At 43.5% G+C, this 20,731-nt stretch overlaps 1 pseudogene; it reads left to right on the top strand.

Annotated features, from left to right (window-relative positions):
* Positions 1 to 10,723: 10,723 nt before the first annotated feature.
* LOC102928253 (geranylgeranyl transferase type-2 subunit beta pseudogene) lies at positions 10,724 to 11,588 on the top strand (annotated as a pseudogene).
* The last annotated feature ends 9,143 nt before the right edge of the window (positions 11,589 to 20,731 follow it).

Raw genomic sequence — 20,731 nt, 5'->3', positions numbered from 1 at the left:
GCAGGAAATGCCCCCTATGTGGGAGGCACCTTGAGTTAGTTGACATGAGCTGGCACTGAGCACAGTTGCCTGGCCAGGATTGGTCAGGAGCACATGCAGGAAGACTCATAGTGAATGGCACTGGGTGAGCTGCACACTGAGGTGGGTGTGGACCAGGGGAGCAACCAGAGAGAACAAAGGGGGTTGGGGGCTTGCCCCTTTGTCCTCAGAAATTAGTTGCATGGCATTTCAACCCCCTGAAGTTTCTGAGTCGGCCGGAGGCATGTGTTATAACTTTTCAAGGTTCTATTCAGTAAAATATGTGGGTCCTACCACACTGGGAAACTGGCTCGGCCCCACAAAGGCCTAAAAATAGCGAGTTTACAGACCTGCAGATTCTTTCCTCATGACAGAGAGGCCTGGCGAGCTTGCTGGCTGCCCGGGAGGCACCCTCCCCCCCCCCCAGCTCCAGACACAGACAGACCAAGGCTGGGCTCAAAGCCTTGCCTGCTGGGTTGTTCCAGGGGACACTGCATGCTGCCAAAGCTTGGCCATGACTAGCACTCTCTCTGGTCCAGGCATAGGCTGCCTGTTGCCGGCAGGGCTCCTTCCTTCTGGATTGTTCTTCAGAATTTCACCTCCTTTTTTAACCTTAGTCATCGGACCGATGGTGGCCAGAGCCCACGCGCTCAACCAAGGACGGCCGGTGAGAGGACAGAGAGCAGGCAGATTGAACATGTGTGGTGCCCCCTACCACAGGACCCAAGGTTTGAAGAGCGGACAGTTTTGTTCATTGCAGGGCCTCCCTCATGGACACTCTTTGGGAAAATGTCATCTGACCCCCAGCAGAGAAGTGACAGAGGGATGGTGCTCAGGGAAACGTCCAAGAGAGGACAGCGGTACCTGCTGCTGCCACTCCTGCACCTCGAGTTGTCAGAGTTCGGTTTAGCTCTGAGAGGCATCCTCGCCTTTAGGAGTGTGGCGATCCCACAGAGGGGCTCTGGGCCTCGCCTGGACGTGGGCTCTGGTTTGCAGCAGTATTCTAATATCTCAGTAATCCAGTCAGATGGCCAGGAAGACAATCCCCCCCAAAAAAGGACAGGGGTTGGTTGTGGCTTCCAAGGGCTCTCCACCAGCCCCTGAGACACACACACACACACACACACACACACACGCACACGCACACGCACACGCACACGCGCACGCACGCACGCACGCACGCACGCACTCATGCAAGTAGGACATGGCTGGAGTGTGGAGTCACACCTGTCACAGGAGTTGTGCCTTTCTGGAGGGTGGTCGGTGTGTTTGATGGAGCCCAACTGGGAGGAGTCCCATGAGCCGAAATCCCTGTACTGCCTCACTGAGGTTCTCTAAGTGTGAATGTCTTCATAAATTGGCTTTTGCCCATTTCCACTATAAAGAGCAACAACTCCCAGATCTTGGTGGCCGACCAGAAAAACGTGACACAGAATGGTGGCTCTTTGCTCTGGTTCCGCTCCACATGCTTCCATTCGGGATCAGAGGCCAGATTAGCAGCCTCCCTCAGTCTCAGTCTCATGGCTGTGGTGGTCCGGGAAAGGCCCCGCTGATGCCGCAGGGATGTGGTGATGTCACTCAGATCACATCTCACGGGTGGCACCAACCTCGGGGAACCACAGTGAACCTCATGACGTAGGGTGGGGTGTGCAATTCACCGGCAGAGATCAAGAAGAAGCGGCAGGAAGCTCTCTCTTTGACAAAGAACCTCCACAAAGTACTGCATCCCCATGGCTGCCTGGCTCTCCACTGACCTAACCCACAAATAGTGCTCCAAGTCGGTGCTTCACTGGTCTTTCTTGCCTCAATCTGGCTAACTTTAAAAACAGCCATTAACAGGTCTGTGGCCTTTTATCATAAAAGTATTTAAAATTAATGGATGTTTTGACCCCAAGTTGTTTGGGGGAAAAATAAGACTCAAAATCTCACCTTGTCCTTGTGGGTTATTATCTGATCTTAAATAAACTCATCCATCTATGACTTATTATTCAGACAACAAATCCACATGGTGTTTCTGCCATGTGGTAGGTGCTGGGTATCCAGCAAGGGAGGGCAGGAATCCACCCCTGTGGCACTTTCCATCAGAAAGTTAGATGAGGATTCAAGTCCGATACCCCCAGTGGTCTCTAACACTAAGCCTATCTATGTCTGTGAGCTCAAACAAAGCAAATCCTTCAAGGCTGGGCTGAGTTTCCGCACTGCCTACAGTGTGGGCAGTGAAGAGACTGTGAGCCAACTCAGGTTCTTTTCCAATTCTCTGTAGCAAGAGTTTCTAAAGAATAGAAGCAGAGAAGTCCCCTGTGGGCTGAGCCTATCATTTGCACATGTAAGGACCCTGCATCCTTTCAGAGTGGTTATGGGCTTGCATGCCCCTTCCTCACTGTCCATGGTCCAGCATCTGGCTACGGTCCTTTCTAGAATGCCTTTGCTCAGACCCTACCCTCTCCATCTTTGTGGATCCCTCTCCAGCGTGTGGACTTGCCATCACCTCTCTTCATCCTGCTTCCACACTGCAAGGCCTGAGTGTTGTCCTTCCTGCCTGTGAGCCGCCAGTCTCCTTTGGTCACACTCACACTCACACTCACACTCACAGCCTAGCTAGCCATTGGGAAGCCATCTTTTTTGTCCGTGGTCCTGACCTACGGCGACTTTTCTTTGAGTTCATTCACCTCCGTTTCTACATCTGCCAACACTGTCCTTGCATGTTCAAACTCAAACAAGAGCCTGGAGAAGGACACCCCCCCCCCGCCCCCAGCATCAATGTTGACTGCGATCTGAAGTTCCCTGAGAAAGCCACATCTAGAAAGAAATCCTAGAATCAGTCCTGCAGGTTGATTCACTGATAAGAACCTCACGATTGTGTAAAGATGGAAGATTACAGACAATCATTAGTTCCCTTCTTAGCCACTTGGCATGAACCTCTCTTTGTCTGACCTAACATCTATGCCTATCAGGTCAAACTTGGGCATGTTTTACCTTAGCAGATCACTACCCCACACCAACTTAAAAGCAAAGAAGGAATATCCTAACATCTGAAAAGTGTGAAAGAAATGTCCTGAGTCTTGTCTGCACCATGGATCTAGTGAATGTGCTAATTCTTTCTAATGGCTTTCTCTTGTTCTACGACTATAGATGTTCATGTAAGCTCTTCCACAAAGGAACATGTCATTCAGAGCAACAAAAGCCATCTTATCTTCCTAGACTGGGGTCCCTCGTATTAGACTCAGAACAAACAACCTCCTTTGGAGCAGGAGCTGTGTGTTGTGTCAACTGAATGAATGAACTAGCATCCGAGACCCTCCCTATCTGGCTCTCAAGCTCCAGACCAGCCTTGTTAGAGCCACCCCACCCACTTGCTGGAGTCTGGAATTTAGGGGCATCAGATGCTCACAACCATCCCACCATGCAAGCCACGGGAATGCCCCTCACCTCTGCCTTTGCCATCCTCAGTACAGCCCAAGCCTTCTGGACCCAGGTCTATCTGTGAAGCCTTCATAAGGGTCTCCTGGTTACATGCCCCTAAAGCAATGGAGACAGAGATCGGTGGTCACCATGACAGCAACTGACACGATTTGAAAAGAGTGCTAGGACTCCAGTTGCTACCTTAATTATATTAGTTTATTCTTTTATTGCCTAAAAAATGACTTAAGTCATAAATGCAATATTTAATGTTTTGCTTTCTTACTGAATATCCCACATGCACTACTAGTCTTTGTCATAGCAAGAGCCTTGCCTGTGGGAATCTGAGCCCTTCATCAGCCCCACCTCTGGGGCCTGCACTCAATTAACACGTGATTTGGATTTGCCCATGTACTTCTCTATGTCTTTGTCATTCGTGTGGAGGCAGGGAACAGGGTCCTTCTGGGATTGCAACAGGCATCCCAAGGAGTTGTCCCAGAGCAGAAAGTTCCCTAGCGGTGATTGGGTTCTAGAGAAAAGCTAGGAGAAAGCCCTAAAGTAGAGCAAGAGGCAACACTCATGTGGAAATGCTGAGACTGTGGGACCAGAAACCCCTTCAAGCCCTTAGCCATTGAATGCCTACCCCCTGGAAGCAAGGCTGGCAGGCTCTGAACTAACCCCACCATGAGGTGGAGGCCATCCTGGAAGAGGGGCAGGTGTTTATACACATCTGAAATAACGATCAGTTAGTAAGCGCAAATCAGTAGGCAGAGCTGGGTTGCTTAGGAAGAAAACCAAATCCATGTGTTTTAAGCTTTCAAGGAAACAGTAAAAAGATGCATTTCATTTATGTTGTTTCCAGCTCCATCTGCAAAACCATTTAAAATCCACTTTACTTCTTTTGCAGCGGGGTGTGTGTATTTCAACAACAATGTGTCTGTTGATTGGTTGGTTTTATCATCAAGTTACAGAGTAACTGTGTCTGAATTGTTTTTCTTTTTTTGTCTCCATAGAAGCTATTTCTTTTCAGGAAATGCTCTTTGCACATTTCAGAGATGTGGGCCCTGGCACATGGCTGCCAGAAGGCACAGGCTGTGGCAGAGAACAGAAAGCCACCCTCGCCGCCTGTACCTCATTTCAAAGGAGGAGCTTGTGAGCCTGGAGTGCTGGAGGAAATGTATGCACAAATGTTGTGACAAGCTAGTAGTTAATGAAGGCTTGATGAGTGACAGTCTAAACAATGAAGGACAAACCCTGGGGTGGCTCACAAATTATTTCAGGGGAGAGAGAAAGCCCATTCCGAAAGCATGGATCTGCAAAGCCCCCCAGAGGACGCAGCATGCTGCCCTGGGAGAAGCCCATCCAGAATGCAAGATTTGAGAATAACTTCAAGTGAGTGTTGCCAACGCTTGCACATTATTTATATTCCATTGGTTAATGTGTTTTAAGAACTGGACAGGATTAAATCTGAGCTGCGGCCCCTTATGACCTAAACTCTTCTGATGTCTAAAATCCAGTATAATTCCATGGGAGAAAAATAAAAAAATATGATCAACTTGAGCCCATTTCTGGGGGAAAACATCTTTTAACTTACTGTGGTTGTCTTTTGTTTTATGATTTTGCTTGGCTTTGCTAGAGAATTGAGGATAAATGTGCATGTGGTTCTCAGCCTGTAGGTATGAAACATAAAAGGTTTTATGGATTAGTATTGTCAAGTTAAATGATAGCAAAGATATTGGTTGAAATATTAAGGCAACTCCACGTTTTTTGAAAAAACAGAAAAGGGGAAGTGCTGTGGGATGTCCTGTATGCTGTGAATATATGTTGCTATGATTGATGGATAAATAAAATGCTGATTGGCCAGTAGCTAGGCAGGAAGTATAGGATAGGTGGGACAAGCAGAGAGAAGAGAGGCTGGGAGGTGGAAACCTGAGTGAGGAGATGCCAGCCTGCCATCCAGGGAGCAACAGGTAAAGACAACAGGTAAAGCCATGGAACATGTGGTGACATATAGATTAACAGAAATGGGCTGAGTTTAAGTGTAAGAGCTAGACAATGGGAGGCCTGTGCTAATGGCTGAGCAGTTTAGTTAATATGAGCTTCTGAGTGATTATTTTATGTAGCACGAATCTTAAAAGTTCTTATTAATAAAAACAAACCCAGGGCCATGTACTGGGGTGAATACTGGAAGATCAGAGAAGCAGAACAAGCCACAGCCACCTCGCCTCGCCAATTCCTCAGCTGATCCTGTTTCCTCAGACTGGAAGCTTCCATGCCCTCATCCGAATGGATCTCAGCTGAACTGCTGCTCAAAAGCCTCAAAGCTTAACCAGATCCTAGTTCCTCATCCTCATGCCTTAAATACCTTTCTGCTTCCTGCCATCACCTCCTGGGATTAAAGCTTGTACCTACCACGCCTGGCTATTTCCAGTGTGGCCTTGAACTCACAGAGATCCAGGTAGATCTCTGCTTCTGGAATGCTAAGATTAAAGGCATGTGTGCCACCACTTTCTGGCCTCTATATTTAGTGGCTGTTCTGTTCTCTGATCCCAGATAAGTTTATTAGGGTGCACAATATTTTGGGGAACATAATAGTACCACAATTTTATAAGTGGTTGTGGGGTCCATGGGGCTGGGCAGGACTGGAGAGAACTCCAGCTACAAATGGCGCCCAGTGGGTTGGCAAGCGTTCCCACCTAAAACCTGAGAAAGAAGATTCTAAAATGGAGCTAAAAACAGCTTCCTAGTTGTCTCTCTCAAGTTAGTGGCAGCCTGCGGGTTTGAGCTACTATGGCGGGTTCCTGGTGTGCACACTTGACCTACAGTATGGCGGGAATGAGGTGTTTGCAAGCGGCACATTACACTGCATGGTGGATTTAGCCTTTGCTAGTACAAAAAAAAAAAGTTTCTGGACTACATCCTGCTTTGATACAGGCATAGGCATAGACCCACTGCCTCCTGCCATGAGCATGGTTCCTCCTAACATGGGGATAAATGTAACATCTTCATGTTGGAAAGCTGAGGTGGGCAGAGCTACCAGCCAAAACTGCTATTTTAGCCCTAGTAATGCTACAGTTTAAATCAATAAGGCATATTCAGATGAAACAAGACTTTAAATGGTTAACAATGTGTATAAAATATATGTAGGCTTGAAAGAGACAAAAAAGTAATATATACAGTTATATAAAAAATACATAGTTTTAAAAAATAGTCTTTAAAGAGACAGTAAAATTAATATAAAAAATAAGCCACATAAAGATAGATATCACACAGAAAATCTGGATTATGTTGTCTTTGATATTGTTAACTGCAGAAAGACATTTGATTGTGAAAGCTGTTGAGTTAAGCCAATATGTATATTTTAAAGATACATTGACTTCAAAATTTGGATCTAAGGATATGTTGCTTTGGAAAGGAGGCTCTGCTTTTGTTTCCACAGAAAGCAAGAGGCTATGGATTTGTTCTAGATTAAGATATATCAGGTTTGACCAGCCAAGACCCCCTGAAAGGTCTCTGATGACACTATGGCCCAGATGATCTAACATCCAAAACGGTTTCAAGGCAACTGGTTCAGACAATACACCCTCATGGACTACTCCATAATCCTAAAATTTTCTTTATGTCCCCATAAGAATACAGCACCTCCATCCAGCAGGAAGTAGTATAAAAAACTACACCCCAAATCCCCAAATATACCAAGCTGGCTTTAGGGATAAAATTGGCTCACTCCTTCCCTAAACCCAAACATATTCCTAAAAGAAAAGGTTGAGAGAGTCCTGTGTCCAATATCATAAGAGCCCTATGGTGTGGGACAGAGAAAAACCAATATTTTTATTTAAATCATGTTAATTATAAATACAATATCTTTCTAAAAGAAGAAAGGGGGATATGATATAGATATATAGGATATAGATATGACAGGATAGAAGGGTAGATTGTTGAACCTACTTTTAAAGAGCAACTTGTTTAAAAATGTTTTACATTGCTATGGATTTTAGTTTATTGATACAAATTTAAAGTTAATTTTATTATAATGTATGTGTGTTTTTATTCTTGTTTAAGGTATTATGTTTATACAACTCATTTAAATTGCAATGGAACAATTAGTCTTCTATGATAGTCAAACTTATATTCATGTTAAGTTTTCTAGATATACATAGATATATTTCAGATAGATAGGTAATCTTCAAATACTTCAAAGACCTACAGAATATGGCATTTAAAATGTTTTTAAAAATTTACACTTTCTGGACAATGAGACATGTCTGCTCCTGGCAGCACCGATTTACTTCAGAGAGGAGGATGGGCATCGAAGACATTCTATATGGAGTTGATCTTCTTCTTGGCAAAAATAGCCATTTGGGCAAGAAACTGCTCTTGCCTGGACTCCTTGATCAACTGGACATGCAGGACCCATAGGAAGGTGACCACTGAAATTTGCTTGGCAAAATGGTCCTTCAGGTTCCTGCTTCACAAAGCAAACTGCCAGACATTCTACAGGACACAGAGAAAAGTAACTGAGAGACTCTAGGCCTGTGGGGCTGAAGACAGATGCCCCAACTTTACAGAGAAACTTTGGATCACTGTCCAGGCTGCCAGCTATCTCTGTCTACTCTTGCAAGACTCCCGAAAGTTGCTTGCGTCCTTCTCTCATTTCTCAGGTAGTATTATATCCTTCTGAGGTCTTTGATGTAGTTGAAGCTAGATAGTTATAATTTCCTTAGTTATGATAAAATATAAGTTAGATATGAAACCTTAGACTCACAAATATAAGATAGATAGGATATCATCTTTAATTTTGCCAAATACAAATAGACTAGATATTATAAATAGACTAAATATTGTAACTGCAATTCTTGCTTGATAATTGTTTTTTTATATGTTATTTTACTATGTTAAAGTTAAAACCTTCCTTTAAAAAAAGGGGTGGGAGGAAGCGCTGTAGATGATTGATTGATAAATAAAATGCTGATCAGCCAGTAGCCAGACAGGAAGTATAGGTGATGCAAAGAGAGAAAAGAGGTGTGGGAAATGGAAGGCTGAGGCAGAGAGACGCTGCCAGCCACCACCATGAGAAGATGTTAAGATACGGGTAAAATGTTTTTTAAAAGCCACACAGCAACTTATAGATTAATAGAAATGGGTTAATTTAAGATATAAGAACAGCTAGCTAGAAACCTGAGCCATTAGGCCAAACAGTTTAAATAATATAAGCGTCTATGTGTTTATTTTATAAGTGGGCTGTCGGACTGTGGGGGCTTGGCGGGACCCGGAGAGAAACTCTCCAGCTACACAAAGACACATGCTTCAAATACAAGTTTAGTTTATGGGTGAGGTCTGCTGCAGTGTGACTAGGCTTCCTGTGTGTCCTGTATATTCAGCAGTCAAGTCCAAAGGAAGCTTTTCAAGGAAAAATGAGGATTATACTAGACAGTTTGAAACAATCATTCTTGATTGCAAGGATCAATCACAAAGGTGGTGCCCTTCCAGCAGGGATCAGCCAGTTTGTGGCAAACACTTTGCAGAAGTGTTTTCTGGGTAAGTATTGGGGCCACCTGTAAAGCTTTGCATGTGACCAAGTGGTGTGTTAACTCTCAGACAACCAAGAAGAGCCCTTCCTTCACAAGCACCCAGCTTTATTTGTTTTCTGTTGGAATCAACACAAGTGATCCATTGTGATGATGACAGCTTTCAAGTATTTTTAAAAAGAACATTGACCTAAGGGGCAGGAGCTGTTGGGAGAGGCTATCCGTGGATCACCTTTCCTCATTAAGTCATACTTAGCATCTCCTCACCTGCTGAGTACACATGTTCATTTCCAACATCAGCTTTTGTGTCTTACATTCAAAACTTCAATGCATTTAAATTATACTGGATGGAAGACATGTGGAAACATAAGGAAAACAAGATGGAAGATATAAGGAAATCTTGGCTGGGCAGTGGTGGCGCATGCCTTTAATCCCAGCACTCGGGAGGTAGAGGCAGGCGGATCTCTATGAGTTCGAGGCCAGCCTGGACTACCAAGTGAGTTCCAGGAAAAGGTGCAAAGCTACACAGAAAAACCATGTCTCGAAAAGCCAAAAAAATAAAAAAATCTTATTTTTCTGAATAGTCAGCCATTTGTCCCGACATTTCTCTTGTGACCGAGGTCGTGATAGTGAATTCTACTGGACATGGAATGGGGCTTGAAGGTTCCCGTTCTGCCCCAGTGACTTGCTTATGTACTTCTTGACCAGAAAAATACATTTAAAATCAGTCTTTTGGTATATTTTACTAACTGGAAAAACCCCAAAATTGAATATTATCTTTTAAAATTATACATCCTGGCAAGTGTGTTATTCCAGATAGAATGCACAATAATGTTATAATAATTAATACTAATTTTACCTATAGTCATATTAATTAAATTTTATAATGGTAATAATATATAATTATTATATATTATTAATCTATAATAACTATTATAAATAATATATTATAATATATAATTATAAAATTAATAATATTTATATTATTTATTTATTTTTTTTTGGTTTTTCGAGACAGGGTTTCTCTGTGTAGCTTTGCGCCTTTCCTGGAACTCACTTGGTAGACCAGGCTGGCCTCGAACTCACAGAGATCCGCCCGGCTCTGCCTCCCGAGTGCTGGGATTAAAGGTGTGCGCCACCACCGCCCGGCAATATTTATATTATTAATATAAGTTCAAAAACAAAATTCCAATAGTTTTATAAATTAAAATACATTGGATTATATGACATTTTAGTATCTATAACTTAATTTTGTTTAACTGTAACTGAGTATCTAAGGATTAATGTAAGTCTACTACAGAAATGAACATTGTCTTCACTTGTTCAAAAACTATCTTGCAATAATGTCCGTTACTTCACAGTGACTGCACATTCTCCTTAAGTATGTTGCTAATTTTATTATTGAAAATACATAGGCTTTTGGCAGGTAGGCATGGGCACACTGCAGAAGGGTGTTCCTGGAGAAGCATGCTGATTATTTTGCCTCCTATACCTTAAAAAAAAAGAAAGCTGATTATGAATACTGTGTATCTGAGTATTTGAAAACTAGTGGCATTTATTGGGCCCTGACCATGATGGATCTTTTTGTTTGGTCGGTTTTTGTTTTTTGAGACAGAGTTTCTCTGTGTGTAGCTCTGACTATCCTAGAACTCACTTTGTTGACCAGGCTGGCCTCGAACTCACACATCTGCTTGCCTCTGCTTCCTGAGTGCTGGGATTAAAGGCATGTACGACCACTGCCTGCTGACTGTGATGGATCTAATGGACAGCTTCATTGTATGAACTGAGAAGAAATACTGGTATTTATCAAGTCATGCCAATATGAGTGTTGGGAAATAAGTGCTGAAATTGGACATGACCCACATCTTCTGTACACTCTTAGTGTTGTCCTGACTCTTACTGTGTACCAAAGCGTTAATGTTACTGATGTAAATAATGTTGTGGTGGATGTTCAAAGTCCACAGAAAGGAGATCATTCTTTTGCTGGAGACATCTGGGGAGAAAGTGATACAAGATTCTCATTTTCTACAGTGGTAACTTTGGCTCTCTTGGGCAAGCTTGAAGCTATGAGTGTGGGGAAGGCAACTGAATTTGTTTTGTCCAATATGAACTTTGATGATGGATTTAGGTGCAGACCGGGCTCTGAATCTCATGCTGGGAAGATCTTTTGTTACATAAGATTCCTGGCAATAATAATTAGTCAGTTGCATCAAGCAAATTCTGACTTACGTCGTTAGTGGCTTTGTGAATGACAATTGCCCCATGTGGATTCAATGGAAGACCAGAAAAGTTACCAGATGCATGCTATCCATGGTGGGGTTTGGCTTCCCTGAAGACAATTGGGAAGCTGCATTGGACTGATGGAGGAAAGGCGTGTGGTTTTTTCAAGATGGCAAGACTGGAGGTTTGGCAGAGAGGCCAGGAGATAAGGTGGATCCTTTTCATATCTATCTGGCTTTGGTGGATTGTCACTTCTGGGAGAGGAGCAGATGAAACCTGTCAGTCCTATCTTTTGCATGCCTGAAGAAGCGCTTCAGAGGGTGAATGTCCAGTCTGTTCTAGTGAGCTAGAGTCAGAGAGGGAAGGAAGTTTGTATGCAGTCGAACACTGCTGTATTCCAAGTAATTATCAAGCTGAGAAGTGACTGCTGTTAATACAAATCATGTCGATGATAAGTTATGTAATTATACATATAAAATAAATGCCTATGTTGTATTTAGATCTTCAAGAAAAAGTAAAACATGTAGTTTTTCAGCTTTAACAGTTATTGCTGCCATGTTAGAAAGTTATTAGTGTCTGAGTATTTGATTAGTTACCAGACTAATCTGAAATTCATTACTAAGTAATTTTAATGGATTGATTTCCTTGTACTCTTCAGATTGATAATAAACCACTCTCCTACTTTATGACATATAGTGCCATGTTTCTTTTTCTTTTTAAATTTATTTTATGTGCATTGGTGTGAAGGTGTCAGATCCCCTGGAACTGGAATTACAGACAGTTGTGAGTTGCCATATGGGTACTGGAAATTGAACCCAGGTGCTCTGGAAGAACAGCCAGTGCTCTTAACCACTGAGCCATCTCCACCATGTTTTTCCTATCTAATACTCTCATCTAAAAGTTTCAAATCAGTGATGAATCTACTAGTGATGGTAGAGTAGACATTTTCTCCTCTTGATTTTAATAGAAGTACTCCATTTTTTCATTGTTGAATATACTTTATTGATTTTTAATAAGCTATTTGATTATTAAGAAAATGACATCCTCAGCCCTGTTCTAGAAGCTTTCTTAAAATATAGAAATGAGTATCAGATATTTTTTCCATGTCTACTGACATATCTTACATCCTTTTATCCTTGGCCTATTTATTGATTCAAGAATTATAGAACAAGGCCAGCAACATGGTTTATGGGCAAAGTTGACTATTAATCTTTTCTCATTGTAAAGCTGCACAAGAGTGATCACTAATAACCACATGACAGAGTCAGTATGAGGCTCTTTAAACCTTTTATGCCAAGGAAATTAGTCCAACACTCTTCAATATAGTCTCAGCCAGATTATTAAGGTAAGGTAAAAGCCACATTCTTTGCCAAAATATCCCCCTGGTCTCTAGTTCAGTTGCTAATGTGTTTCCCTCTGAAACTCTGAGCTGTGTCTCTGTAGTGCACCATGCTGTCATCACTAATGTCCTCCAAGCTCCTATCAGGATCTCCCATTAGGACCCACTAATAGCATCCAACCACTTTTCCAGTCCAAAGTCCCAAGGCCTTCCACATTCCTCCAGAAAGCAGCATGGTCAGGCCTGTCATAGCAATGCCCCACTCCTGGTACCAACTTCCATCTTAGTTACCGCTCTATTACCATGTGTCTTAGTTAGGGTTTCCATGTCTGTGAAGAGACACCATGACCAAGGAAACTCTTATAAAGGAAAACATTTAATTGAAGTGGTGGCTTACAGTTTCAGAAGTTTAGTCCATTGGCACCAAGGTGGGGAGCATGGCAGCATGCAGGCAGGCATGGTGTTGGAGAAGGAGCTGCAACACGTTGACTCAAAGACAACAGGAAGTGGTCTGAGTGTCACACTGAGGGAAGCTTGAGCCAAAGAGACTTCAAAGCCTGCCCCCACAGTGTCACACTTCCTCCAACAAGGCCACACTTCCTAATAGTGCCACTCCGTTTGGGGGACCATTTTCTTTTAAAGCACCACACCATGACAAAACAAAATGACCAAGGTAACTTGTAAAATAAAATGCTTGATTTGGGGCTCACAGTTGCAGAGGGGTAGAGTCCATGACCATCATGGTGGAGAGCAGAGCAGCAGGCAGGCAGGCATGGTGCTGGAGCACTAGCTGAGAAACCACTTGTTTCTCAAGTAGAAGGCAAAGAGAGCTAACTGGGAATGTCTTGGGCTTTTGAAACCTCAAATCCTACCCCCAGTGACACACTTTCTCCAACAAAGCCACACTTCCCAATCCTTCCCAAACATCTCCACCAACTGGGGCACAAGCATTCAAATATATGAGCCTATGGGGGCTGAGGGACATTCTCATCCAGACGTCAACAATTTCTATAAACAAACAGTAAAGAAGGAGAATTAAAATGTCTAACACTAAATGGGTCGCAGAACAAAATTAAAGCCATGAATCTGTTAAAGGGATTGGTGTGGGGTGTGTGTGATAGGGGTATGTGGGAGATGAGAGAGTTTGGGGAAAGAATAACCAGAATGCATTATATACATGTGTAAAATTGTCAAAGTATGACCTTAGTAAAAACACACTGAAATTAGCATAAAAATAGAACACCCTGGAATAAATATATCAAAATGTGTGCCTTGAGCTGGAGACATGGCTCAGTGGTTGAAAGAGCACATTGCTCGTACAGAAGACCAGAGTTTGGCTTCCAGTGCCCATGTCAGGTGGCTTATGGCTGCCTGTGGTTCCTGCTCCAGGGAGATCTGACTGCTCAGGACTCCTGGACTCCTGCACTTGCTTTCACATACACATAATTAAAAACAACCCTTAAAAAACTGTGTACCAGGCCTCAGCCCTACACAAAGAACCTACAGGAACTAAGGCATGCTGAGAGCAGAAGAAATAGTCTTCCCCAGGAAAGAGCAATACCAATTGTGTAGCACGAATCTTAGAAGGTCTTATCAATAAAAACAAACTCAGAGCCAGGTATGGGGTGAACGCTGAAAGATCAGAGAAACAGAACCAGCCGCAGCTTCCTCACCTCGCCAGTTTCTCAGCTGATCCTGTTTCCTCAAACTGGAAGCCTCTGAGTCCTCATCTGAATGACTCTCAGCTGAACTGCTGCTCAAAAGCCTAAAAGCTTAACCAGTCCTAGTTCCTGGTCCTCACACCTTATATACCTTTCTGCTTCCTGCCATCACTCCCTGGGATTAAAGGCGTGAGTCACCATGCCTGGCTGTTTTCAGTGTGGCCTTGAACTCACAGAGATCCAGCCAGAACTCTGCCTTTGGAATGCTAAGATTAAAGGTGTGTGTGCCACAATTTTCTGGCCTCTATATCTAGTGGCTGTTCTGTTCTCTGACCCCTAATAAGTTTATTAGGATGCACAATATATTGGGAAACACAATATCACCACACAATTGGTTACCCAATACCAAATGCTCAGTCTTGAAAACATGCATACAAGTAACACTATACAGACTGAGCATGTTGTACTTATGTATTTAGGAACACATACACATATACAGATATTTATGAAACAACAATGAATTAAAAAAGAGAGACCATGAACTTGAAAGTGAGCGGGGAGGAGTACGTGGCAGATTCTGGAGAGAGGAAAGGGAAAGGGGAAACGATCTACTAATCTCAAAAAATTGAGGAGTGTCTGAATATCTTTTCTGTTGCTGTTGTACAACACACAAAAGCAACTGAAGAGAGAAAGTGCTTACGTCAACTCAGAGTCCCGAAACTTCCACCGTAGGAGGGAAGTCACGGGACAGGAACTTGAAGAAGATGACACATGAAACCACAGCCAAGAAGCAGAAAGCTATAAATGAACGCATGCCTGTGCCAAGTGTGCGCTCTTCCTTCTTAAAAAAGCCAGGATCCCCTGCCCGGGAATGGACACTCTCACTGGGACGTTCTTCATAGTCATCGAGACACTCCCCCATAGACACACCCAGGGGCCAGTTCTGGACAGCTCCTCCATGACACATCCTTCCCAGGTGACTCTAGACTGCGTCGAGTTGACAGTTAAAGCTAGCCGTGGCCATGTGTGCGATCTTTACATGTAAAGGGGCAAACCAGGAGGGGCATATCATCTCCAGGGACTAGAAAAAGCTACATTCTCTCCAACTGATGTGTGGATTCACCTGGATCCTAAGTAAAACTCCGGCATGATTATTGTTTCAGAAACTGACAAGCTGATTCTAAAATGTACATGGAAATGCAAAAACACCAGACTTACAAAGGGAATCTCAGGTGATGAGAACCAAGTTGGATCACCAGCCTTTTAGAGTCAGCTTTGGGGGAGGGGGTTTATCTTGTAGGTAACATACATGGGTTTTGTGCACCATGGGTATCACACCATTTAAAAAACCCCAGTTGATAAACTGCTGCTTACTTCTTAACTTCCTGTTCTTTGTATTTCTTCTGTTCTTTACTCTTCCTTCTATTTTTCTTTTTGCTGGCATGGTAGGAACATTTTATATCCTCTGTCCTTTTGAAGTTAGTGTCTTGCATTTTAATTCTAGAGACGATTGTGTTGGTATTTTAATTGACAAATAATTATCTCGTTTATGGGTTATGAATACATGCATGCAGTACCTCATAAGACCAGAAGAGGGCAGAAGATCCCCTGCTGTGGGTGCTGGGAATGGAACTCCAGTCCTCTGCAAGACCAATATGCACTCTTAATGACTGAGCCATCTCTTCAGCCCCTATGTCAGTATCTTATTATGAGCTTAAGAGCTAGTCTTACCAAGTCTGTTGGTGTCTTTTGATAACACCAATGGTCCATATCTCACCCACCCTTGACAAACACCTGCACATGCACCCATTGATTTTAGCCTTGTCTCTCTCAGTTCACTTCTCCGTGTTTCTGGCAAACCTGGCATCTCATACACGCCAACTTAATATTAATCACAAGGCTGAGAATCAATAATTTTTGTAAAAAATACAGATCCTTTTGAGAATACATCAATTCTTTGTGTTTTTGTGAGAATGTGAATCTGTGGTTTGTGTGCACGTGTGGGTGTGGGTGCATACCAGTGCATGTGCACAGAGGCCAGAGGAGACCACTGGGTGTTCTTCTCTATCACCCCGTGCCTTATTCTGTACCCGGCTTTTTCTTTTAGGCCACCAACCAGCTCCCAAATCATGTCACAGAGACTGATCACTAGTTTTGAATGCTTGGCCTTCACTTAGCTCTCTTCTGCCTAGCTTGACCTGTTTCTCTCTATCTACCCTTTGCCTTGGGGCTTGTTACCTTTCTTACTTCTGATATCTTACGTTCACTGCTTCTCTGTGTCTGTCTGTCTGTCTGCTGCCTGGCTTCTTGCCCTGGGTGTGTCCCGTTCTCCCCTCCTTCTTCTCTCCTCCTCCTTCTCTCATTCCCCCTTTCTCTTCCTCTTGAGCTTAGAGTTCTCCTCCTATTTATTCTCTCTGCCTGGGAACCCCACCTATCCTTTCTCCCGCCTAGCTACTGGCCGCTCAGCTCTTTATTAGACCAATCAGGGGCCTTAGGCAGGCAAGGTGAAACCGACGCCACACATCTTCACATAATTAACACACATCCTTACATCGTTAAACAAATGCAGAACAAACAAACGTAACAGGCCTTTACACAGGTAAAGTAACATTCTGCAGCAGCATAAACAAATGTTACACATTTTTACCTGGTTAAAATGACATTCCACAACATTATTCCCTTGAGACAAAGTCTCTCACTGAAGCTGAAATAGGTTGACAGCCAGTGGGTCCCCAGGATGCTCATGTGTCTGCTCCCACAATGCTGGCACCACAAGCATGTGCACAGCCATGGCGGACTTCTTACACCGGTGCTGGGGATTTGAACTTGGCTCCTCACGCTTGCTCAGTAAGTAGTTTTCTCCCAGCCCAGTCCTTTGCGTTTTAACAGCCTTCTGCCCACTAGTCTTCTCTGTGACGTTAGCACTCCCAAGCACCAGCTTTTGATCTATGTCTGTGCTATTCAGAGCCCATCTCTATGCCGTTCATGGCAGTGTTTTAAATAAAAAACAAAAACAAAAAAGCCTGAGTATTCACTACACATGGTCAAAGTGGGTGATGACCAGTTTGGCCATTTCTGCAGACTGGAAGTTGAATAAATTTAAGCTGCTGTGATGGAACAAACGTGTCATGATAAAGGAAGTAGTAAAAAAAAATGTGAAATAAAAAGTGCTCAGGTGTCTTTTGGAATAAAACTACATATATGTTGAATCAACGGGCGAAAGGATGAGAAGGACGGACTTTCTCGGTGGGGAAATGACAGAGGACAAAGCCCCCTTGTGGTGATATATTGTGTCCCCAATATATCGTGCACCCTGATTAACTTATCTGGGGTTAGAAGACAAAACAGCCACTAGATAGACATAGAGGCCAGAAAATGGTGGCACACACGCCTTTAATCCTGTCACTTGGGAGGCAGAGATCCATCCCGATCTCTGTGAGTTCAAGGCCACACCGGAAACAGCCAGGCATGGTGACTCACGCCTTTAATCCCTGGAAGTGATGGCAGAAAGCAGAAAGGTATATAAGGCATGAAAACCAGGAACTAGAGCTGGTTAAGCTTTCAGGCTTTCCAGCAGCACAGTTCAGCTGAGATTCATTTGGATGAGGACTCAGAGGCTTCCAGTCTGAGGAAACAGGATCAGCTGAGGAATTGGCGAGGTGAGGTGGCTGTGGCTTGTTCTGCTTCTCTGGTCTTCTAGCATTCACCCCAATACCTGGCTTCAGGTTTGATTTTATTAATAAGACCTTCTAAGATTCATCACACACACACACACACACACACACACACACACACACACACACACACACACACGCTTTTGGTAATTGTGGGGAAGGGCTCCCTGCACTGGAATGAGAGTGGGTGGAGCTGCCAGCCTGCAGTCCACACCGCAGACCCAGCACAGTGCTGACACTCTAGGGGTGTGGCCACCCGATGTTATAGAGCTACGGCACCAGTTCTGCTAGTGAAATGAGTACACGTGAAGGTGTTGAAACCCAGCAGACATGGCACATTCACCCATGCAGAGGAATTCTTCGACTCCCTTTTAAAAGGCGGTGCTGTCGAAATCGCGTCAGGCCAAACTCCAGCATGGACAGGAAAGAGGATTCTAAGGCCCCATCAGTAGCTATGAAGCTGTCTTTAAGGGACATGGCCCCCGCTAGGTTGTCTATGTCTCAGTGGATCACCTCACACCCATTTACATATAGGCAGCACCAACTGGACTCAGTGGGTTATAAAAAATAATTAAAGAGACCACGGAGTTGGGAGGGGAAACTGTTAGGAGGACTGGGGGGGGTGGCATTATAATGGGGAGTGAGGGGTGGTGTTGTGGAATGTTAGTTTAAGATGTGTTGCATTTGTTTATGCTGTGGAATATTTGCTTAATGATACAAAGATGTGTTGCATTCTTTTATGTTGCATCTGTTTAACTCCATGAAACTGTGTTACTTTGTCTGCCTAAAACACCTTATTCATCTAATAAAGAGCTGAATGGCCAATAGCTAGGCAGGAGAAGGCTAGGCAGGACTGGCAGGAAGAAAGAATAAATAGGAGGAGAAATCTAGGCTCAAGAGGGGTGAGGAGAGAGAAAAGGAGGAGAGGAGGATGCCAGGGACCAGCCATGGAATAAGAAGGAAAGAAAGATATATAGAATAAAGAAAGGTAAAAAGTCCAGAGGCAAAATGTAGTTAAAGAGAAACAGGATAATTTAAGTTAGAAAAGCTGGCTAGAAACAAACTAAGCTAAGGCCGGACATTCATAAGTAAGAATAAGTCTCTATGTATTTATTTGGGAGCTGGGTGGTGGGCCCCCAAAGAGTAACAAAAAATACTACAGGGAGGATATTATCAAAATACATTATACACATGTATGAAATTTTCAGAGAGTAAATGAAAATATTTTGAAGTGTTGCTATGCTAGGGATTGATTCCAACAATTTCCAAACAGCATGAAACAACCAACTTCGCATAATTCATTTGTCCAGAAAAAGAAAGACACACACAGGCATGTACACCTGCTGTAAAACAATTGACATTTTAATTTATTGTGGAAGCCACAAGAAGCTGCCACAAATTTAGTGATTTGAAATCATGTAAATTTGTCACCTGACAGAGAGGATGGAAGTTCAAAATTGGTTTCATTGGCTTATGTCTAGAGGTCTGTAGGGATCTGGAGAGAAACCCATTCCTTATTTCTCAGCTTCTAGTGGGGGGCCATTCCAAGTGAGTGTCCTTGGCTTGCAGCCCCTGCTCTCTCCTCTGAGGGCATCCTCCACCATCCACTGCCTCCCTCTTAAGATCTTTGTGATGCCTTTGGATCATCTGAACACATCAGGGTAATACATGCTGCTATGATCCTTACTCATGTCCCATAAGTCCCTTTTGCCATGTAGGGAACACTCACAGTTCCAGGTTTTAGCAGAAGAGCATTATTCACTTGACCACAGCTGGGGAAACACAGAAAGAATAGGGAATAGCTGTTGCTGCAGGCACAGAGCTGTCCCCTGGGTTCCCCCAGCATCAACACAGACAGCTCTCATTGGCTTCTCAGACGCAGGAGAATGAAGAGTAACTGAATTCACCGAGTCTGTGATGTGTATGAGTGAACATGTGTGCGGCTGTGTGCATGTGAACCTGTGGGGTGGGAAGGTGTGTGCAGATAGGGGAATGTTTGAATATGAGTGTATGACTGTGGACACACAGGTAGGGGCGTGTGTGTGTGTGTGTGTGTGTGTGTGTGTGTGTGTGTGTGTGTGTGTGTTGGCCATTTGAGTTGCTTACACAGAGAAGCAAGTATCTTTAAGAAACAGCCAAGTGAGTCTACCAGATTGATCGCAGTCCTCGGGGGAGGATTTGCCCTGGAGGAGGTGAGAATGGGGGGTAGGCTGGGGGTAAGGGGAGGGGGTGGGAGGGGGGAGAATAGGGGAACTCGTGGCTGATATGTAGAACTGAATGGTAAAATAAAATAAATTAAAAAAAAAGAAACAGCCAAGTTTCTAAAAATCAGAATCTGAAAGTGATGATGGAAACATTCTTAGATAGTGGTCCTAACAATAAGCAGCTTTCTGCTGAGACCCTTCCAGGCAATACCCCTCATCCTTCATAACTTTGGACAGAAGCATCCCCATTCACAGGTACCAAGAGTGAGGATCAGGGCTCAAGGATTCTTACCACAATGTCAACTTTGGGCAGTCTGAGCCCAGAGCCAGCCCCTTGCTTCTTTGCAGCCCTGGTCCCATGTTGGTTTTCTGCTGTTTCTCAGCTCTGGGCTTCAGCCTTGCCACTGTTACAAACGACATTCCTAGGGCTGGCTAGAAAGCTGGACAGTGCTTAGGTGACTTTCCCTCTGAGGTGATAGGCATGTAAATTTTAGCAGACACGTGCTCAGCCCATCTTTAATTTCAGGCATTAGGTTGTATAATCTATTTTAAAACAAATTCACATACAGTAATAATTCTCTTGAACTTGGATTCTTCTGAACCTGGCTTGCTGAAATTATTGGTAGAATCAAGAATGCTGTTGTATTTATTATTTTAAATTTTTTATTTTATTTTTAAGATTATAATA

Source organism: Peromyscus maniculatus, chromosome 15 (genome assembly GCF_049852395.1).
Source record: "Peromyscus maniculatus bairdii isolate BWxNUB_F1_BW_parent chromosome 15, HU_Pman_BW_mat_3.1, whole genome shotgun sequence".
NCBI classification, from domain to species: Eukaryota; Metazoa; Chordata; class Mammalia; order Rodentia; family Cricetidae; genus Peromyscus; species Peromyscus maniculatus.
This window is presented reverse-complemented; position numbering and strand designations above follow the sequence as displayed.